A 21,193-nucleotide genomic window follows, 5' to 3' on the forward strand; every position below is an offset into this window, starting at 1 on the left:
CTCCAACCTCCTCTCGGCAGGAAGTGCACAGCCTCTCAGAATCCCCTGACCAATCAAAATTCTGCCTTAGCAGTGTTGTAATTGGTCAGAGCGCCATGGTTCAGCGCTTACACAGGGGCTGGCAGGCTGTGCATGTTCTCAGCCAGCGGGGATAACTTGCGGAGAGCGCATGTGGCTTTGGACGGCCCAAGACTGCCGGCCAAAGCATCATGCGCACTTTAGGTGCTGCCACCTCCGTCCTGACTTCAGCTTCAAGCTGAATACAAAAAACGATATGATAATAACGAGCGTTATTATTTTATGTTTTGTATTCAGCTGGCAGCTGAAGCAGTGGGGTGACGTTCCTCTACCTTAGCAGAGGAGCCACCACTGTTGACAACCAGTTTCCCTGAACGAAAAATCCAGAGTTGACTGGTAGGTTGAGGGAATCTACATCAGTCCCTGCATATTCAGTTTCTTCCTCCCCTGTACTTACAGCTCTCTCATTCCCACTCAGGGCCTGCTTCTAAGGCAGAAGGTGAAACTGGTGTAGATTTTTTCTTAGATGAGATTGATACTCTGAGGTTCAGCATCCCCAGGGCCAAATTCCTGAGTGAATCTGAGATTTTACTGTGTGCAAAGTAAATGGTAAGCATTTTGATTTAAATTCTGACATTTTCTCAGATAGCTTTTATGTTGTTTTAAGTATACAACTACGCCTCTATTTGCCCTTCTTCTCAATGCAGAATCTCCTCTTGATCGAGCAAGTCTGCCACAACTGATCTTCAATGCATTTAGGTTAGGTGCAAAATCCTCACAAACTTTCAGGGGAAAATATTGGTATTGGGTATCAGTGATACACATGTACGCAGTTGTACACATTCAGCACCCTGACATGTAGAAACACTGGCTGACCATGCATAAGGAGAGTGGCAATACACTGTACGTTTTGCTCACCCACAAGATGCCTCCTGTAGAGTGTGATAAGGCATGCTACCTGAGGTCAGGTGGATAGGTCACTATTCATCATGTGCCAAAGTAAAATACACGACAACAAGAAATACTATTTGGGAGACACAGACATGCTTATAGGGAAAAAAGACAACAGAGGGGTCGGGTGGATAGGAGATAGTAACAGACTGTGGTTGTAGACCAGTGGAATTTGTCCATGTTGTGTTGTCATTGTAAATGTGGTCTAAATTTCCAAAATTGACTGCCGGGGATGCATCACAAATTTCCACCATATTTCCTTGTTAACTTTATAATCCAGCAGCATGGAGGTTCAGAACAGAATATTCAAGCCAATTACCATCCCCTATGCATTTTTACTTTTAGACCCCTTCCTCTTGAGAGCTGAATACTCACTCTTCTCACAGCAATTGAGAGTAGTCTTCTTCAATAGCTTTTTTCACTCAACACACAGTAAAACACCTCGCAGAGTGCTCCCAAGGCTGCCCACCTCATAATAGTGTTACGATCTTGGCCATGAGGAGCTCGATGATGAAGAATGTCGGTTAGGGTTTTATGTACTTTTTTAAAAAGAGACATCACACAGTGGGGCAAATGCAGTAAACATTCGAGTCTACCTTATCCCAGTTTAGGAATCTGTAGACACTCCGTTTTTTTCCTTGGTGTTCTTGTACCCAATATCCTATGTAACTATTTATAGCTTCGGAGGGTTTATTGGACATTTTTGTCCTTTGCTTCTCACTGGCGTTTTAGAGATCCAAATATCTAAGTCAGTTTTTGCCCCTGGGATACTAGCTCTTTTATAAAGCACAGTTGTGATCACAGCATACAATTTTGAACTAAACATTATGCTAGGTCCATTAAATCACAGTATCTCACATACAGGCACCAGTGAATGTATTCCCTTTGATGGTCACCCAGTGGTAATGAAGGGGGTCAACATTGCAAGGTGGAGTAAGTCGGGTCTTAGTCATTGTGCTTAGGATAATACAGTGAAAATAAGCTTTTTGCCAATAACTCCTCATGTGTTAAATAGCTTAGGTCTACCTTACAGCTATTTATTGTAGACGTCATCCAAACACAATTTCTTAAACTTTGTCTGGAGTGTCAACTACAACCCAGTCTTTTCCATCAGAACACTTAAGGTTCCAACCACCTTTGGAGGATTTGAGTTTTCTGACCTTAAGAATTACCTCAAGGCATTTATCCTGTGTTAAGCTACATATAGGCTTCAAACAAATCAGACATCCCCAATTGTGTCTCAATAGAAAATGATGTCCTCCGGTGACTGTTTACAATCTTCATTAACAGCTAATAAGCGCAGAGTGCACTCTTGCTTTATGGTTACGGTTAAGACCACACATTCCACATTGTGTTATGTGGGTGCAGAGTTGCAAGTAAACTCCAGACTCCTCTTGCTGTCTTCAATTTGGGACATTACTGAAAGCTGCTGTGCAGGTAAGAAAATACATTGGCAAGAGTGGATTGAAAAAGGAATACACACCATAACCCAAGTAATAAACAGTGGTTCTATTATTCTATTCAGTGTTTGATAGAAGGCTTTTTTATATCTCCCCATTAGTGAAGTATAAATAAAGAAACTATATAATTGTGCCGAAAGCTGTAATGCCACTAGTGAATGAGGTTTCAAACAAGGCTGATATAATTCTCTAAATAATAGGATTGCTAACCGGCCAATTCTATTGGAAAACTTCAATATCCAAAATAATCTAACTTACCACCGCAGTAAAGTTTATCCTGTTTAGGAAAAGAGAGAACCGGCTGGAAAACTTTGAACTCAGAAATCAAATCCCAAATGCAGCTTGCCAAACTTACTGAACATCAGCCCACATGGAGCAATGCATTCAGCAAAGAATCATACTGTGTAGCTGTTGGACGCCTTAATAAAATGCAAAACTTGAATGTGATTACTCACTGTGCTGTGCTCTCAAGCTAATCTCACTCATATGGCAGAAAAGGGCCACATAGAACAAGAACGTAAGGAATTTGTTACTGTACGTTACTTTGTTTTAAATCACAAAATCGATGTAGATCATTCGATATTCTTCTTCAGTGACCTCTCCACATTTTCCAGTTTGACACCGTTCCATGAGAAATGGCTTGCAAAAGCTCTTTAGTAGCAATAAGTCTTCATCAAGTGTCTTATGTTTGGTTTCAGGGATTGTCATCCCTCTCTGTTTGGGGAAACTCCACTACCACTTTTCAGAGTTAGATGTTACAAAAGAATACTGGACTGAAGGATAAATTCTGTACCTTAAAGTATTTTCATGGCGCAATCTCATTTCTTCAAAAGATGAATTACACATGAGCTCCTTCCACTAAGTGCTTAAATGTGTCGCCTTGTTGCTTATTATGAGATGACTGTAATATAGCCTTATAGCCCACCGTAGCAGGCTATACCGGCTGTTAAAGGCCCGCTGCAGCGTTAAAGGCCCGAGCCGAAGGCGAGGGACTTTAACAAAGCAGAGGGACTTTAAAAGCCGGTATAGCCCTGCTACGAAGGGCTATAAGTCTATTAGAACATTCTGCCACTAGAGGGCAGAATGTTCTAACAAAACAAAGCCTTCAGGGAGCGAGAGGGGATTGAAATCCCCTCAGGCTCCCTGAAGTCTTTGTTCACAGCCAGAGCTGTGAACAAAGACACATTGGAATGTTGGAGCTCCGGGCTTATGCCAGCCACTATAAGCCCGGAGCTCTCCAGTGTTTTCAATGGAGCTCCCAACATTCCAATGTTCTAATACATTTTGTGTTTCAATAAAAACAAGCATTGGCATAGCCAATAGGTCTCGAATTTTGGACCTTACAAGTGTTTAGCCATGCAACAGTTGCATAACTAAATACTTATAAGGTCCCAAAAGCGAGACCTATTGGCTATGCCAAGCAGCCGCGAAAGTGATCGCGATCAGGATCAAACTTCAAAGCGGCTGTGCGGCCGTGAAAGTGAAAGTAATCGCGGTAAAGCGTGGCGCCCGCCTGCGCACATACACTGTAGCTCCCGGCTGGCCTGGTAGCACTTTTTGAAGCCCTCTCTAAGTCTCGCCAGACCAGCGCATGCGCTGGGTCAGGCGAGACCTAAAAAGGAGAGGACTCAGTGCATCGTTTATTAGGGGCTCCCTAGGTACTGGTGCAGTAGGTTATTTCAACTAGGCGTTGGATCCCCAGAGATTCATGCAAACGAGAATGAATACATAGGAAAAAATGACCCTTTTTTTCGTAATGTTATTCATACTTTTAAGATCTTAATTATTTTGTAGGTCCATAATGGAATCGCAGTTTATGCTACATGGACAACTATAGCCACACTTTTGAACTTTTCCGTTGTGTTAACGTACAGTGGAGATGTGGCCAACGCGACTTCGACTACGGTGGCATTAGCAATTTTATCCTTCGAGGTTGTTTTATGGTATGTGAAGTCAATATATTTAATAAAAATATACAGCTTTCATTTGATCATTACACTCTTCAAATTAAGGAAACATTTCCTGTGGCAGAAATTGCACTTGTGTTTCCTAATGCTTTGAGGGATTTTTTAGTAACCCAGAGGCTCTGTGACAAGCTGCTTTCTCCATCAACTGTTGTTTTATTTAAATATATTAGGCCATGTAAAAAGTTGATAATCTACCACTGTATGGTTAGCCCTACATTTGGAGTAGATTTCTGACTTTCAGGGGATTAAGAAGAATCCTAGGCTTGTTAGTATAAATGTATGTCAGTTGATTTCCAAGCATTAATCTAATTTTTCCGAATTAATTCATGCTTATTTCCCACAAGTCTGAAAATTTGAGAGAGCAAATTCTTCTGTAATGTAGCTTTAAAGAAATCTATAGCAGGGAGAGTATTTTCTTCTCTGTAAGTTCTCTGTGAAATATGTGTGTGTTACTTGTTGGAGTGGACTTCAATTCTGGCAGCTACTAAAAGGCATAAGGGTCCCTGATGAATCTGCTTCCCTGTTACCTAGGGAACATGCAGTGGTGTATGCGCACATACTGGGGCTTATTTACAAGTCACTTTTAATATGGGAAAAAGTGATGTACTGACGGCACAAGGGGTTTGTAAAAAGGCCCCAGAGTGTATGTGGAGCGATGCTGCTGCCTCCAAGCAGAAGAAGGAATTTCTGGGTCTTTTCCCCACGACAACTCCTTTAAAAGGAAATTAGAAAGTACTTTTTATGAGTTTTATCGTGTCAGTAGAAACAAAGAATCAGCCAACAGGGTGGCTTCAAACATCTGCAAAGAAATCGACAGACAATAGTTTACTCACTCAAACTGACTCTGTATGTTAAACATATAGCGTTATATGGTTTATTACATTTAAAATGATCGTTTATTTAACAGACAATACAAATAAGTGTTTTTGGAACTTAATTGTTAATTGCTTCTTCCTAACTTAGTTGCACTCATGTTATCAACCTTAAAAGAATGAAACATTGGTGAAAAACCTATGTTAATGTTTATCCTTCAGGCTTACAGGCTGCTGTTTGTAGCTAACACATAACTCTCCGAGCTATTTTACCAGGATTATGATTGGGTTACACATAATAGCTATCAGCAGGCACATAATTCATCCACACAATTTCATGTTGCAAATCTCTTAACATATATTACACAAAGTCTCTTTTAGGCCAACAGAGCCAGATCAATTTTCTGCACACAAGTTTTCTCGGAGGCAGACTTAGTAAAAAATAATGCACATAATTGCTGGCCATTGGTGTGCTGATGTTGACTTCAGACCTGTGAACTCACACAGTGCCACCGTGTGTCACTTTTACATGATTTCGGCTCCTTTCACTCGGTCACCTAGTGAGGACAATGCGGGTTGGAATGCTCTTATAGGGAGTGTTTCCAACTCACATTGTGTTCAAGGCTGAGCTGATGTCCATCAAGATTTTATAACCTTCCCAAGACGTCAGTGTCAGCCTTTGAAACTTCAGATTGTTATCTTAGGAGGGTCACTCTAACTCACGGGCAGTGCCCAAAGCCCCGTTCCCTGCCTTGAAAGCCACACCCCCTCAGAAGCACCTTCAGATCTTCTAAGGTAGTGGATTTAAGGTATTGCCCCGTCCTGGTGTCCTCCTCGCACACGGTGGGTTGTTGCACACTGGCAGGTCTGTGGCTCTCTTCCTTCTGACTCTGCTCTCTCTTGACTCTACCCTGCCTGGCTTCACTTGCTATTCAACCCTCCCATTTTCTACATCCGAAAATGTGTGGGTTCCCAGACTACATATTTTTCATTCCAGCATTGTGTCACCTCTTTTCCATCAGAGATGGTCACTTACTACTTCTTTCCAAAGAGTGAATTGATGTGTGTTTTCAGGGTGCAAAAATTCCTGTGATATGTTTGTGAAAATGCACAAACACACACGTTTGTACACATTTGTTGCCTTGTGCCTCTAGCACCCTTTCCACCCAAAACCTACATCTGTGACTGGAAAATCTGCCATGTTGGAGGACACTCCACCTCATTGCAATTTATGGCCCCAAACGTATCCAATTTTTGATTCTGTGAATCAGAAAGTGTAACTTACTATCATAAATTCATTTTATTTCTCGCCTATGTCCCTTTTTTGCGGATTGAGGCCATAATGTACCCTTTTCTGACGGGAAATGTGACGTATGGTTGGATGAAAGTTTGCTGGTGTCCTCGGTGTTTGCGATATGTGATGAATTTAACAACGTTCTCCCATGTCCACAGTCTAAAACCCAGAGGTTGAAGTGGGCGAGATCGGAGGGGTACAAAGTGCCCATACTTTTTTTAACTTATGAAAAACCGTTCCCCTACTTTTTGTGAAAAGACATCTGTCCCGGTGCGGTTAATTCCAGATAGCTTAAATGCTTAAACTGAAGTTTCATTCAGTGAGTCTCCTGTGCTGTGAAACCGAAGCCGGGCAGACTGCCGAGCAAGCCTTCCTGCCAGTACTAGGTTATGGCAAATTCTGTTTTTTTAAAGGTTCAAAAGAGGGGTTTTGTGCATGACAGAGGAAACTGAGTTCCAAATTCCAGGGCTCTTCCTGAAAGTGATTTAGGACTAGTTCTTTATTTCTTGAGTCAGGCTGGCTCCAGAAGCATGGATTCTGAGCTTTACAGAGAGTAACGGGCCCTTGGGGTGAGTAATTGTTTTGCCAAGTAATTATGGTTGCCAAGGTATAAAGCTTTGTGTGTGTACATCTTTAGGGGCTCATTGCTATTGGCATATGGTTACTTAGTAGACCTTGATGCTACTGTGCACTGAGATTGTTGATGTTATTTCACATACCAGATGTAAGCTGTTACTCATTAGACTGCCAGGAACAGGAAGTTGCACTTGAGAGAAGCCAGCCACTTTCATGGAATTTTGAGGAGCTTGAGACTCCCATGTTCTCTTCAGGACCTGTGGACGTTTGCTCTGTCACAGATATTTTCTCAGACTGGAGCAAGATGAACACATAAGATAATAGTTGCAAGAAATACCCTGAACAGCCACTTGAACAGCTTTCAGATTGGAGGGTGGTGTAGTCTCCCAAAGATTTCTCTAATTCCCCGGGGTCAGGCTTGGTTTGGTTATTTCAAGTTTACAGTCTCTGCCATGGACTGATACCTGCGATAGGGCCATTGCAGTTTTCAGTTCAGTGAGAGACTGGATGATGTTAGGTTTTTTTTGGGGCAGTGTGACAATGGGTGTTTAGAGAGCATCAATACTAGTTTGTAGTTCACACTACTACAAAATGCAAGGCATTTTTTACATCTGCCAATGCCTCACCAGTGGGGAAACCAGTCGCGGGGCACTCTTTTAATACTGAAACTCTTTCCAAATGAGGAGTAGCAGGATGGCTGAAACACTTCAAAGTAGAATATGGCTTGAGGTTTTCCAAAAGTTATACTTATCCCTATTACTCTCAAAGTACCTGAGTGTTCTTGCTACAATATATCTATATATGGCGAATGTATTATCCAACAACATTTAATATTGATTCATTCGTGATTCTCATATAAGCTGAATGATTTATAGAGGAAAGGAGCAGGAATAGACCTAGCTATCAAGTCAGGAAAATAGATAAAGAAGGAAAGCATGCGTTTGGGATGTATACCATGCAGTACAATTTCTCAAGCCCTAACATTCTAGTTAGAAATGTATACTTCTAGCAAGCTGAACCAAATATCCTCAAAATATTACATATTGATTTCTACTCTGAAGGATGCTCTGTACACACTTGTGAAATGTACCAAACCCCCCAGGTCCCACTTCTACCCTAGGTTTCCTAATGAGCTTCCATTTCCCAGAAGATCTCTTTTAGCACATATCACTGCTCTCAGCAACCACATTTTATGGTCTTTATCAGACTATGAGCTGACTTGTCACTTCCTCATATAGATAAATATGCATCTAACTTTACTCGGTCACAAAAGTGATTATCATTCTTACATCAGTTCTGTCCAAAATGTTTAATTTTTGAAGTTTGACAAACACATGTATATTTTATAAAGCTTTATTTGTTGCATCCAATAGATCATAAGAGACCTTCCACACTTGTAAATGATGCTGCTAAAATGTATCCAGTAATTGAAGCTAATGTTATCTTCAACCCATTTTCTTAAGGATTGGATGCAGGGGGTTCTCGCCTTGGTCGCACGTTCCCTGAACCTGAGGTCAGGGTGAGTGCTCTTGGTAGCCACTTTGCCAGCCAGCCAATGCATTACACAAAGCTAGGGAGTGTAGTCCTTTTTTGTTTTTTTACATTTTTTTTATTGTCAAAAAGAAGTACAAGCAAAGAGAAAAGGCAGGATAGAATAGGGTTGGGAATTCGCCTAAAAAGTTACACATCCAAATATACATAAGAAAGTCTGTAAAGAGAAAACAAACATTTCACGAAGATTATAAGCAAACAAATATCAAAGGAATCACAGAGAACCAACAACTAGAATTCCCCCTCTTATTAGCCATATGATTCTTCCAAACAACCCCATATAGACCTATATTTTAGCAGGGCCTGAATACCCCTTGCTTTAGCTAGCGCCTTCTCCCTTTCCCCCGTTTCTTTAACAATTAACCACCATTCCAACACTGTGGGGTTTGGGAGAGATCCAAACTCTACCTATCGCCAGCCGGGCAGCAACCAACATGACTGCCATTATGGAACTATACCGACCACAATCTTCCTTGTGTCCTAGCATCTTTTTGGCTGTCGTGAATATGAATTCACAATTGCCACTGATATTTGATCCCAAAAAAGACTTAAAGCAGGACACAAAACAAACATATGAGTAATACCAGCCGCATATAGCCCACATTTGGGGCAATTATGACGCAATCCACCATAAATCCTTCCCAATCCAGCCGCCCCTTGAGACCATCTGACGATCCTCTCCAGGGTGTAATAAAGTAAGCAAAGTGTCCGGAAATGCTGAAATCGTAAGTTCACTGAATGTACAGAAAGGGCAATAGTATTAAGGGCTATCTTCACCTTTTCTGTAGCAATATTTTCCACCAAGATCTCGCTCCAGCTAGAAGCTAGTTTCTCGCAGCCCTCTACTCTATGCTGATGGAGGATTTGATACGCCTTACTAATGGTAGCCTGCCGGTTCTGGGAATACAAACACTCACACATATCAGAACCAGAGACACTCCGAGCAGCTAAGTTTTTAACAAAATAATTCCTAACCTGTATATATTTAAAAAACAACCGTTGAGGAATATCAAAAATTAGCTGAAGATTCACAAATAACTTAATGCCATTACAATCGAGTAATTGCCCAAGACAATGCACACCGTACCTAGCCCATTGACTTGCCGCTGCATCCTGAAATACTCTGGGCAGCATTGGGTTCCCCCAGAGGGGAAGTTTGTCATGTATAAGAGATAAGGAGGATCTGGTTTTAATGCCCTGCCAAATATATACACAGTCTTGAATGGTCTTAAACCGTACACGTTTAAAATAATTAGGGTAATTGATTCAGTACAGAAACATCTGGCTCTCAGAACCAAGAACCAACCAATACCAAAAATCTGTTTCCTCTGGGTTCAGAAGGCTGCACAAACGGCCAATGAAAGCAGCCCAAAAATACAGTTTAAAGTCAGGGAGGTCTAAACCGCCCTGATTATATGGGAGCTTCATAGACCCAATGGCACGTCTTGATTTTTTATAACCCCAGATGAAACTGCTCAAGGCCCCATCCAGCTTATCAAAAACGAATTGGAAATCCTAAGCGGGATCGACCTAAATAAATACAAGAACTTGGGGAGTATCTTCATCTTTATGACGTTGCATCTCCCTAAGATACTTAATGGGAGCTCGTGCCACAACTTCAGTTGCTTAATAACAGCAGCTATTCGAAAATCATAATTTAAAGAGTGAATGAGTTCAATCTTAGGCGAGATTCGTACCCCCAAGTAGGTAGCGGTCGAAGAAGTCCCTTCCACTGGAAATTCCGGCTGAAAATTAAGAAGAACTTGGGTTTTATCACTATTCAGTTTATAACCTGAAAAAAGGCCAAAACTCATTGCCTCCCTATTAATGCTCTCTATAGCCTCCTTAGGATCCTCCATGAAAATAGTGATATCGTCTGCATACGCCATGAGTTTCAAGAGGCCCTGTCCAATATTCAAAGGACAAATCGTATTATTGGCCAACAATGCCCTAATAAATGTCTCTATATAAAGAGCGAAAAGAAGGGGAGAAAGGGGACAGCCCTACCTTGTGCTGCAATGAATAGAAAAAGGAGTAGTTTGAATATTAAAATATCGTAGTCTAGCCATAGGGTTGTAATACATAGCACCAACCAGCTTCCGGAATTTTTCCCTAACCCCAAATGCTGTGAGTGTTGCCCAGAGATATTCCCAGGCCACCCGGTCAAATGCTTTTTCTGCATCCAATAAGACCATGCCCAGGTTGATTTTTAACTTCCCCGCAGCATCAAAAGCCGCCACTGCCGTGTTGACATGGGCATTGGTGTCTCTCCCATGAATAAACCCATGCTACTGCAGAGAAACCAGGCTGGCCATCATTGGAGCTAACCGGGTGGCCAATATCTTAGCAAACACCTTAGCATCTGCATTTATTAAAGAGATTGGGCGATACGAAGCCCGTTGCTCTGGGACTTTATCTTTTTTTAGAAAAATAATTATGTTGGCCATATTCCATGAATTTAGTACCCGACCAGTAACCCACACTTGGGCAATTAGATCTCGAAGCACCGGGCCAGGAGGCTCTTACAGCACTTATAAAACTCTGCCGGAATAGCATAGTTACCAGCCGCCTTCCATAGAGGGAGCCCCCCAATTGATTTTGCAATTTCCTCCACGGTAATCTCCTGCTCTAATAAAAGAGAATCCTCTTCTGTCAACGTCGGTAAATTGCTCGCTTGCAAATAACTCTGCATACCAATCAAATCTTGTGTTAAATCGGGAGAATATAGTTGCTGATAGAAAATGGAAAACTGATCGGCGATCTCCTGGGGGCGCCTGTATACAATTCCACCCTTGCCTTTAATAGCTTTAATCTTAGTTTTAAGACGGCTGTCCATGAGCTGATGTGCTAAGACTTTCCCTATCCTGTCCCCATACTCATATTGCAGTGTCTTTTGCTTGGTAAAACAAGCCGCTACTTTCTCTTTAAGTACCCTATTAATCGCGGCCCTGTGCTCGCGAAGAGATATATACAGAGAGTCTTGATCTACCTTTCGCATTCGGACAGCCTTAGCATGTTGAAGCTCGCAAATAACAAGCCTTTGATAAGCTTCCTTAGTTAGTTTCTCCCGCTTTCTATTTTGTTGCCAAACAAACTGTTGAGTGACTCCACGAATAAATGCTTTCATAGCATCCCATACCACAAATGGTGAAGCAGACCCTATATTATCTGTAAGATATTCTGAAATTTTTTGAGGGATAAAAGCAAAATATTCAGAATCCGTAACCAAATACTGTGGAAAAGAAAAGGAACGGTTCGTTTTAGAAATAGAATTGGCCAAAAAGGAAAATATTATAGGGTTGTGATCAGATGTGATCCTAGGACAGAGCTCCATGTCTGACCCCGCCAGTATGGTATCTGAAACCCAGGCCATATCAATCCTAGAGTACTGCCAATGTGGCATAGAATAGTACGTGTACCCCGGTGCAGTTGGAAATAGAGAATGCCACGCATCTTGCAGCGAGTGCAAACGCCCTAATTCTAAAATGGCAGCCCTCACCTTGGCCATTCTAGGAGTAAGTGGCCGGCTAGTAGAATCCGTGCCATAGTTAATAACACAATTAAAATCTCCCATTACAACAAGCACACCCTACCATCCCATTAATTCTAGACAAATATCATCAAATAATGTCGGATCGTCAACATTAGGGCCGTATAGAACACAGAACACGTATTTCAAAGTGTTAATCTCAATTTGAGCTAGGGCCCACCTCCCTCTTTGGTCCGCTAATACCTTATGGATTTGACAATTGAGTGTTTTAGACACCAAAATGGCAGTCCCCCTGATTGACACATTTTGTGAAGTACATATTATATTCTGGAAGCCCCATTGATTGAGAAAGCCACGATCTTTATACGCTAAATGCGTTTCCATTAAAAGTACTATATGGGGTTTATAAGCCCTAAGCTCTTCCCGTACTAATTGTCTTTTAGATCCCCTATTCAACCCAGACACATTCCAAGATAGACACCTAATCCTTGCCATACCCATTAATATAATTACCAATCATCAAAGCAAAAAGGTAATAATCCCAAAGTTCACACCACCAAAACAAAAAACTGTAAACCTTCTTTTTGACTTTTTCTTTCTTTATACCCTTAACCCTCACAGGAGTGCCCATCTGCAGCCCCCTCAAAAACGACCTACCCCCCCCTCCCAGTTTCCTAAAGAAGGAATCACCCTCCCCAAAAAGCTGAAAATGACAGCTAACGTCTCAGCACACCACAGAGCCAGCCCCGGCTAGCCCCCCACAGCTGCAAGAAAAGAAATGAAATATAACAAGCTAAACCCCTAGCTGCCACAGAGGCTGCAACAAATGGCCCCAAGCACAGCCTCTATACTTTTCTAGTCTACGCCTCCCGATCCCCTTTGCAGAAAAAAAAACAGAACATTGTCTACTTTATCAATTCCTATTGGATCGGTCAGTCCTGCCGAAGGTTCATGTCATTTGCCATATGCTTAATACTTGCTTAGCCTGGAGGTCCGAAACGAAAAATTGTGACTGCCCATCCTTGATAACTTTCAATCTGGCAGGTTCCTGCAAAAAGACCTGAGCCCCGGTCGCTTTAAATGGATCGATGAGTTTTCTCATTTTCCATCTTTTTTCCATTGTAGTGCGGCTCAAATCAGATCTTCAAAAAATCGATAAAGAGTCAACCCCTACTGGCGAATTTGGCAGGGCTTTAAAAGACAGTGCCTGTCTTAACAAATAATTCCCCCCCAAAAATTAGAATAGGCCGAGGATACCGAGAATTGAGCCTCTGCGCAGTAATAAGGAGTCTATGTGCTCTTTGGACCTGGCAGTCCCAATCCCAATCCCAATCAGACAGATCCGGAAAGGCTTTTTGGAAAAAGTTGGACCACAAATGCTCGGGGGTCAGCGCCCTCCTTACCCTCCGGAACACCAAACAATCTTAAATTATTTCGCCTTTCGGTTTTCTAAATCTTCAATCTTAGCTTGACAAGCCAAGAGCTGTAGGTTGTGAGACTGCACAGTATTCGCTATAGCAGTAACTGACTCCTCTGTCTCTGCTACCCAGTTTTGTAACTCAACCATATCTCTTGTAATTCCGGCCATAGTACCCGTCACCTCATCCAATAATAACTTAATACTAAGGTAGTCCGCTCTAATCTGAGCATGATGATCCTGAGCCTCTCGTTGTTGTTCTTGTAAGGCCTGCAGTATTACCGCAAGAGACGGCTCTTTAGAAGAAGGCAGCTCATCTGTCTCTTGCACCAAATCTAGTGAGGTTGGCTTGGTCATATTACCTAGCTCTTCATTATGACCAGGCGAGATTTCAGAGCTGTTCCCATTAGAGTAGTCCGCTGAGTTAGTTAGGGGTATCTCTTGTTCCCCAATGGTGTCAATATTTTCACAATTCACAGAGTCCTCCGCACATTGGCCACTTGACCAGCCAGGACCAGAACCCGACAGACGAGAACTCAGAGCCTTGACCTCTCCCTTTGCTTGGACCCACTTTCTTAGTGGGCTGCTCTCCATTCCGCCGACCCACAGAGCTATTATGCCAGCTAGCCCCTTGCAGGTCCATCGATCTTTTGCGAGGTTTGGCTACCTTGAGATCCTTTTTGCTGTTATTTTTATTTTTATTCCCAGTAGTGTTAAGGGTCTTTTGTGGATCCCGTTGGTTCTTCCCTACATTCATGACCTCAGGCATAGCATTAGATACAGTTAAACTCTTATTTTTTGGTTTAGTGCCCAGATCAGAGCGCTTGGGAGTACAGTCTTGGCCACATAATAACATTTTTGAACCATTCTGATCCACCTCGGGACTAGACAGGCTACAGCTCTGGAGAGTACTACTAGGGCTATCACTGTTAGCATCTAACGCAATATCCTCAGTGCCCCCCAGTGCTACGTTAGGCACCTCTACGATGGCATGCTCCTGAGTGACTGGAATCGCCTCCGATTCAGTGGCCCCCCAATGGTCCAACACTCTGGGTGGTTCACCAGCATCGTCACATTCGGTTTCCACTTCTAAGTTCCCCACTGGATCCTCAAAAGACAGTCTGTTGTTAGCGGCTGGCTCCTGTGTATCTTTCTGCGCAGCGCTACACAATATAGATGCTATAGCTATTGCATCAGCCGTTTGTACGAGAAGCTCTCCCTCCGCAATTAAATCAGCGGTTTTACCTGCTTCCAGGAGCCGAAGTGCGGGTCTGCCCACTCGAGCTGGGGTGACTTTAGATTCATTCTTGTTGTTCAGCGCCGTCCAGCCTTCTTCACCGAGCGGTGGGGGTTGTAAGCCCATAGTCCTTGTAACACGGGCTGCTTTTGCTGTGTTTTTCAGTAGCGCCATGTCGGTCTTTAACTCCAACTCGAAAAAAGAAAGGCACGACCAACCGAGCCCCGATCTGCAGGGGCCGGACAACCAGCAGACTCGCCTTGCCGTCCGTCAAAGCTGCTGAAAATTACACCTCGGTCCAAGCATCCACGCTACGGAGTCAGCTACAACGATGGGGAAGACAGAAAAATAAGCCTTCTAGCGTATCACTCATGTAGGTAAGTAGGCGCCTCATAGCCTTTATTCAGCGGCTAGCGGTAATGACAGGTACTGGGGTAGCCAGCCAGGAGCTTCGCTGTGCTGTGAGACGAGGTGGCACTAGTCTGCCATCTTCCTTCCCGTAACAACCTCCGCCATCTTCCTTCCTGTGACAACCTCCGCCCGCTAGGGAGTGTTTTCCAAAGAGTCAAAAAATGCAGGAGGAAATATCATATAGGAGTAAAAATCTCCCAAGAACTGAGGCAAGGCTAAATACCTGCAATAAACATCCATATGCACTGACAAAGCTTAAAAAGATAACAGCCATGAAAAGAATCAGGACGATGCTCACACTTTAGCCTTAAATATGAAAGAACCTGCCTCACCTCCATCAACCTTCAATGATCAATGACAGGTCAGATGACTTGCTAAATCTAGGCCTGCCAACATCTTAAAGGCCTCAGCCTACCCATCCGTGTTTGTGATTGAGGGCATCCTGAGTCTTCCGCGTCGACTTACCATGTAATTATGTGTCCCATCCCTACCAAGTCTGTCCCAGATCCACAGGCTGTCAAGCTACCCTGACTTAACATATGTCTAACCGAACATTTGTACTACTGCTGTTTCCAGTGCTTCCCACAGACAGATGTTCCTGACGTTGGGAACTCACAGTGAACACACTCTAGGTTGCAATACGCTATACACACCTACCTGCCTTCCAAGACACTACTCTGACCTAACTGATTTCCAACTCAGTGTACCCTCAGCAGTCTAAAAGCTCTATGGTACTCCCTGTTACTACAGTGGTGGGTTCTGTGTCTTAATGTGCACCTCTAGTTCTCCAGCATAAGCAAAGTTTTTGTACAGGGAAAGACATCCCACCCTCCAAGGCTGAGCAAACTACTGTCAATATGAACATCCTTGCTCTGAGTTAATTAAAACAATGATGGAGCTTACCAAAACGTCCTAAAAGCTTTGAGCATCTACCTCCAAGCACTGAAATGATATCTTAGAGGACCAAAAGCATTCATTTCCGTGCACTGTAAAATTGAAACCAGACACACCAAGAAACTGCTCCTATGAAACAGCTGTTCTCATTAATAACAATTATTTCATAACGTTATCAGGAAGGTACATTTACTATAAGGAATAGGTGCATCTGGACATACATATCACAAATCAGTGGATGACTGAAACAATGAATGAATACATAACAGGGCTAGACACAGCCTCACACGGAAATTTTAGGTATTTACAACCTGTTCACGTTTCCACTACTCGCCTCTGCTAATGTTTTATTTATTTTTTACAATTATACCTTTTAATTTTTTAAAGACTAGGTTAGTATCAAATAAATACTGTCCCATGTTATTCCTTGAAACAGAATTTTCTCTGGAGGAGGTTCCTGTGGCTATCTTTTCTAGATTTGCAAATAAAATCCCAGGTCCAGATAGGGTGCCCATGGGCCTCTATAAACTCGAGGTGGCTCTGTGGGCAAACAATGCTAATTTGGCTCCCTGAACCGGATTCAGTGGCTATAGGCAAGAGTATAACGGACTGCTTATCCTGTGTAGGGGCCTCTGGATTCATTGGTTATGGTATACCAAGGATGTTTGCAGTAAGCTAGTTGGCCCTCTTTCTTCTTAAACCCGGAATTGTTATCTACAATGGATAAACACTGGCTTAAAATACATTTTATGGACGCCAGGCAAGGGGAAATAGGGAAGGTTGAACTTCAGAAACCCGCAAATAAAGATTATATGTTGATTCAAACAACACAACGTTTGGAGCCGTACATCGACATGGTGACCAACAAGTGGGATAAATTAATCCTGCCTAGATTTAGGTTTGGAACCATTAGATGCCAGCTTTGCTTTTGCTTGGGTCAATTTAATTCATCTGCTGTCCTTACCTGTCTTTGTATTGAGCACTCTCCGGAAACCCTGGCAAACTTTGTATTTTTTTGTAAATTTTATCGTATTTACACCAAAAGGTTTTTAATCTCGCCACTCTGGAGTGCCGCATTGACCAGATGTATTCTTGCGTTATTATATTTACAGATGCTCTGTTTCCCTGAGGTTTGTGCATGCATTGCAACATTTCTCAAATTAACCCTGCGTTGTAGGCAGTCTCTACTGTTTTAAACTGTTGGGTATATATTTAGGCTGTTTTTATTATCTTTATCATCTTTTAATCTGGGTTTGTATTTCTATGAGTTTTGTATACTGTTGATGTGCTTTTATGATTTTTTTTAATGATCAAATAAAGCTTATTGATTGATATTTGTAAAATATAGGCTCATAGTTGTTTTTGAAGTCTCATCCAGAACAAAGGGGAAGTTCAACGTATGTAAGTGCCCCTTGCAGAGTTATTGACAGATCTAAAGTAATCACCATACGTGTCCAGCCTTGTGAATTATGTCTGTGGAATGGTTGGTAAGAGCCCCATCTCTTATCCTTGCTTTTTGGATCCTCAATCTCGTTGAACAAATCAAGGATCAGGGCAAAAATCTTTTGGCTGATATCACACCTTGAGTCCTTCACATTTTTTGATAGTAAGGCGACACTGGGTTAACTACATTTTTGTGTGAGTAATATGTTCATAGTTTGCTTTTGATTCACTGACTAATACATTTGTTATCTTACACATTTTGTGAAGTGTACTGTTCACCATTTCACTGGCATCCTGACAATGTTGGTTGCCTGGGTACACAAAGGGGGTCTGTTGGATGAAAGCTGTTCCAGTACCAAGGCTTCATAAGAGGTTTGGGTTTCTGGCTTTGGAATTCTTGAACCACACTGCCTGGGAGCACACTGTGACACTGTCGCTATGCAATTGTTCCCCTATGAGGGATATGTCAGCTCTTGTGGTTGGTCAGCAGTGTGTTTTGGAGGATATGAGAGTTGCCTCCCACACACACTCCTCCACTTGTGCCAGTTCCCATGTTTGGGAAAAGAGAGAGTACGAGCGGGTATTGGCGCTGTCCTAGGTTTTCAATTCCCTGAATTTCTGTACCTCTTCACATTTTTTTTTATACGGATTGTTACAGAGCTCGAACTTGACCCGGTATCGGGTATCAGAGCGCTTTACATAGCACCAGTTGCGTTACACGAGGACACATTCATTTTTGTTAGGCACGGGGAGATGAAGTGATTTGCCCAGAATCACAGGATGTTCAGCGTCCTTGACGAAACTCGAACCCGGTTCCCCAGATTCAAGGTCGACCGCCCTAGCCGTTAGGCCAACTCCTTCACATCCTCAGACTCGAGGTGAACGCTGACTGGACCACCATTGGCATCACATACTTGTACCCTACTTTCTGGGAAAAGAGCAGGAGGGGCATTTCCATGTAGGGGGAGGGGCAACAAACACTCACTATGCCCTCTCAGCAGTGGGACAAGGGGTGGCAGAAAAGAGGACGGTCAGTAAAGGCGAGGTTCACTAAGAGAGAGGGTTGGGATTAGAGGAGGGGCTAAGGTACCGGTACTCAGATCTCTGTGTAGTAAGGGTCAACAACCTTGTGAACTACACTGGGGAGAAGATTGATGTCATTGGTTTTAGACAACTTGTTTTCAGATTCAAGGGTAGACATGCATTATGTAAGTTGTACGTGGCTAAAGAGGGACCCTCAGTTTTGGTCTGGAAGGATCAGAATAAACTTGAGATTATCCTAGATCCCAGCAGTCCAGAGAAAACACTAAGAACTGGGTCTTACATGAATTTTCAGCTGTCCGCAATGGCAAAACCGAAAAATTGAAGGGTTTCGCTCATGTTATTAGGTTAAAACAGGAAGCCCCACCTAAAATTCGCAAAGCACGCAGCATTCCCTTCATTGTTAGAGATGAAGTTAAGTCAGAATTAAATAAATTGAAGGATTCTAGTATCATAGAGCCCATAGAAGCCTCTGAATGGGTATCTCCATTAGTTGTAGGCAGACGTGCCAATGGCAAGGTGCATCTGTGTGTGAATTTGAGCGGTCTCAATGATAACATCATCGTGGATCAGTTTCCTCTCCCACGCATTGACGAAATGTTAACTTTAACTAGAAATGACAAATGGTTCTCCACTTTAGACATGTCTGCTGCTTATCACCAGGTTGTATTGGATAAAAAAGTAAACATCTTACAGCCTGTTGCACACCCTTTGGATGCTTCCAATCCAAACGTATGCCATTTGGTTTAGCATCTGCAGCAGCCTTCTTCCAAAGGCTTATGTTTGAACTTTTCAGTGACTTAAAAGAGGGGACATTTTTAAGATGACATCTTGATTATGGGTAAAACTAAACAGCATCACGATGAAATTTTAAGGAAAGTACTCAACATTCTTTGTATGAAAGGTTTAGCTGCTGAAATGAGTAAATGTAAGTTTGCTGAAAAAAAAGCCACTTACCTGGCATATGAAATTAGCGAGAAAGGTATCAAACCCAAGGAGAAACTTGTAGAAGCAATCAACAAAGCTCCTTCTCCCAAGAACAAAGATGAGCTATGCTCATTTCTGGGCTTGGCAGATATTAACTCTAAATTTGTTGAACATTTTTCAGAATGAACCTATGAAATGCGTTCTTTATTAAAGAACATGTCCAAATTTGAATGGACTAACTTAAGTCAAAATGCTTTTCTTGATATTAGGGAGCCATCAGCGAAGCTTCTAAGTTACAAGCTTTTAATCCCTCTGCCACAACCTTTATCGCTACTGATATGAGTGGTAAGGGTTTGGGCTGTGTCCTCACTCAAATTGATGATGTGGCGCAGAAATTGTCATAGCGTTCGCCTCCAGGTCACTTTCCCCCACGTTATTGAAAGAGAAACACTGGCCTGCGTATGGGCTCAGAACATTTTTGGAAGTTCTTTTGCGGAAGGAGGTTTACTGTTCAAACTGATCATAAGCCTTTAGCTAAATTGCTCACTACTGATCATCTAGGACATCTGCAAGAATTGCCAGACTTTCCATGCGCCTACAAGATTTTATTTAGGATGTTAAATATGTTCCGGGGGAAAAGAACGTCACTGCTGATTTGTTTATTAGAATGTCTCTCCCTCTGAGGGAAGTGGATGCCAGTCCTTGGAATGATGTGTGTGTTGCGAGTTTTTTTTCGAAAGACAATGAAAAAGGCTTACAAAAAGAAGAGTGGGAAAAAGCTCAAAAGGAGGATGAAACTCTTAACCTTGTCAGGACCAAAACTCAATGTGGTTGGGGTTGTATTAAATCCAAACTGCTTGGTGAGTTAAAAGCGTTATGGGAAGTTAAAAATGAACTAGGAGTTGATGGTTTGTTTGTTAACCCCTTCAGTGCCCCGCCCTTTCCCCCTCCTGTGCCGGGCGTTACATTAGCGGGCGGGGTCCATGGCGAGATAGTCTCGTCATGGGCACAGCGCAACCGTGCTCCATGACGAGACTATCTTGTCATGGGCATAGAAGAGGTTAAGATAGGGGACAAGATTATTCCTCCACGCAACTTAAGGAGTAAAATTAGTTATTTTTTATCATGAAGGTCACATTGGTATAACATGTTCTAAGAAAAACATCAAATCATTCTATTGGTGGCCTAAAATTGATATTGAAACAGAGAGGTTTGTGCGATCGTGCATGGAATGTGAGGATTCTGATAAATCTCAGAAAACCCTCAACCCTCCTTTAAGCTCTTCAGGTTGCACTTCTCTTCCCTGGTATGATGAAGCATTGGACATTATGGGTCCCATTGTGTGGTCTGATGAGTCTCAGAGGTATATTCTCGTGTTAGTGGATTTGTTTTCAAGGTGGATTGAACTTAAAGTTGTCAATAAAGTTGACACTGGTTGTGTCATTAAATTCCTGGACTGTGTATTTCTGTGTGAAGGTTTCCCTCAAACCATTCTTACAGATAACGGTGTCCAATTTATGTGTGTTGAAATGAAGGAATTACTTGAGGTGGTAGGGATTTCACATAGATGCACTGCTCTCTATCATCCTAGGGGAAATGGTGGCGTGGAAAGGATCAACCGCATGATTAAGGATGTGTTATAAATGACTAATCAAAGAAGGAAAAATATTGATTGTGAACTTAAGAAAATGCTATGGACCTACA

General features: G+C 42.4%; 1 pseudogene across 1 annotated transcript in view; it reads left to right on the forward strand.

Annotated features, from left to right (window-relative positions):
• Positions 1–21,193, forward strand: part of LOC146817897 (uncharacterized) — a 195,554-nt pseudogene that overhangs the window by 159,485 nt on the left and 14,876 nt on the right. Inside the window, exon 4 of the transcript XR_014962855.1 lies at positions 4,224–4,372. The product of XR_014962855.1 is annotated as an uncharacterized LOC146817897 (transcript). The remainder of the gene's footprint in view (positions 1–4,223; positions 4,373–21,193) is intronic.

The sequence above is a fragment of the Triturus cristatus genome, chromosome 6 (genome assembly GCF_964204655.1).
Source record: "Triturus cristatus chromosome 6, aTriCri1.1, whole genome shotgun sequence".
In the NCBI taxonomy this organism is placed as follows: Eukaryota; Metazoa; Chordata; class Amphibia; order Caudata; family Salamandridae; genus Triturus; species Triturus cristatus.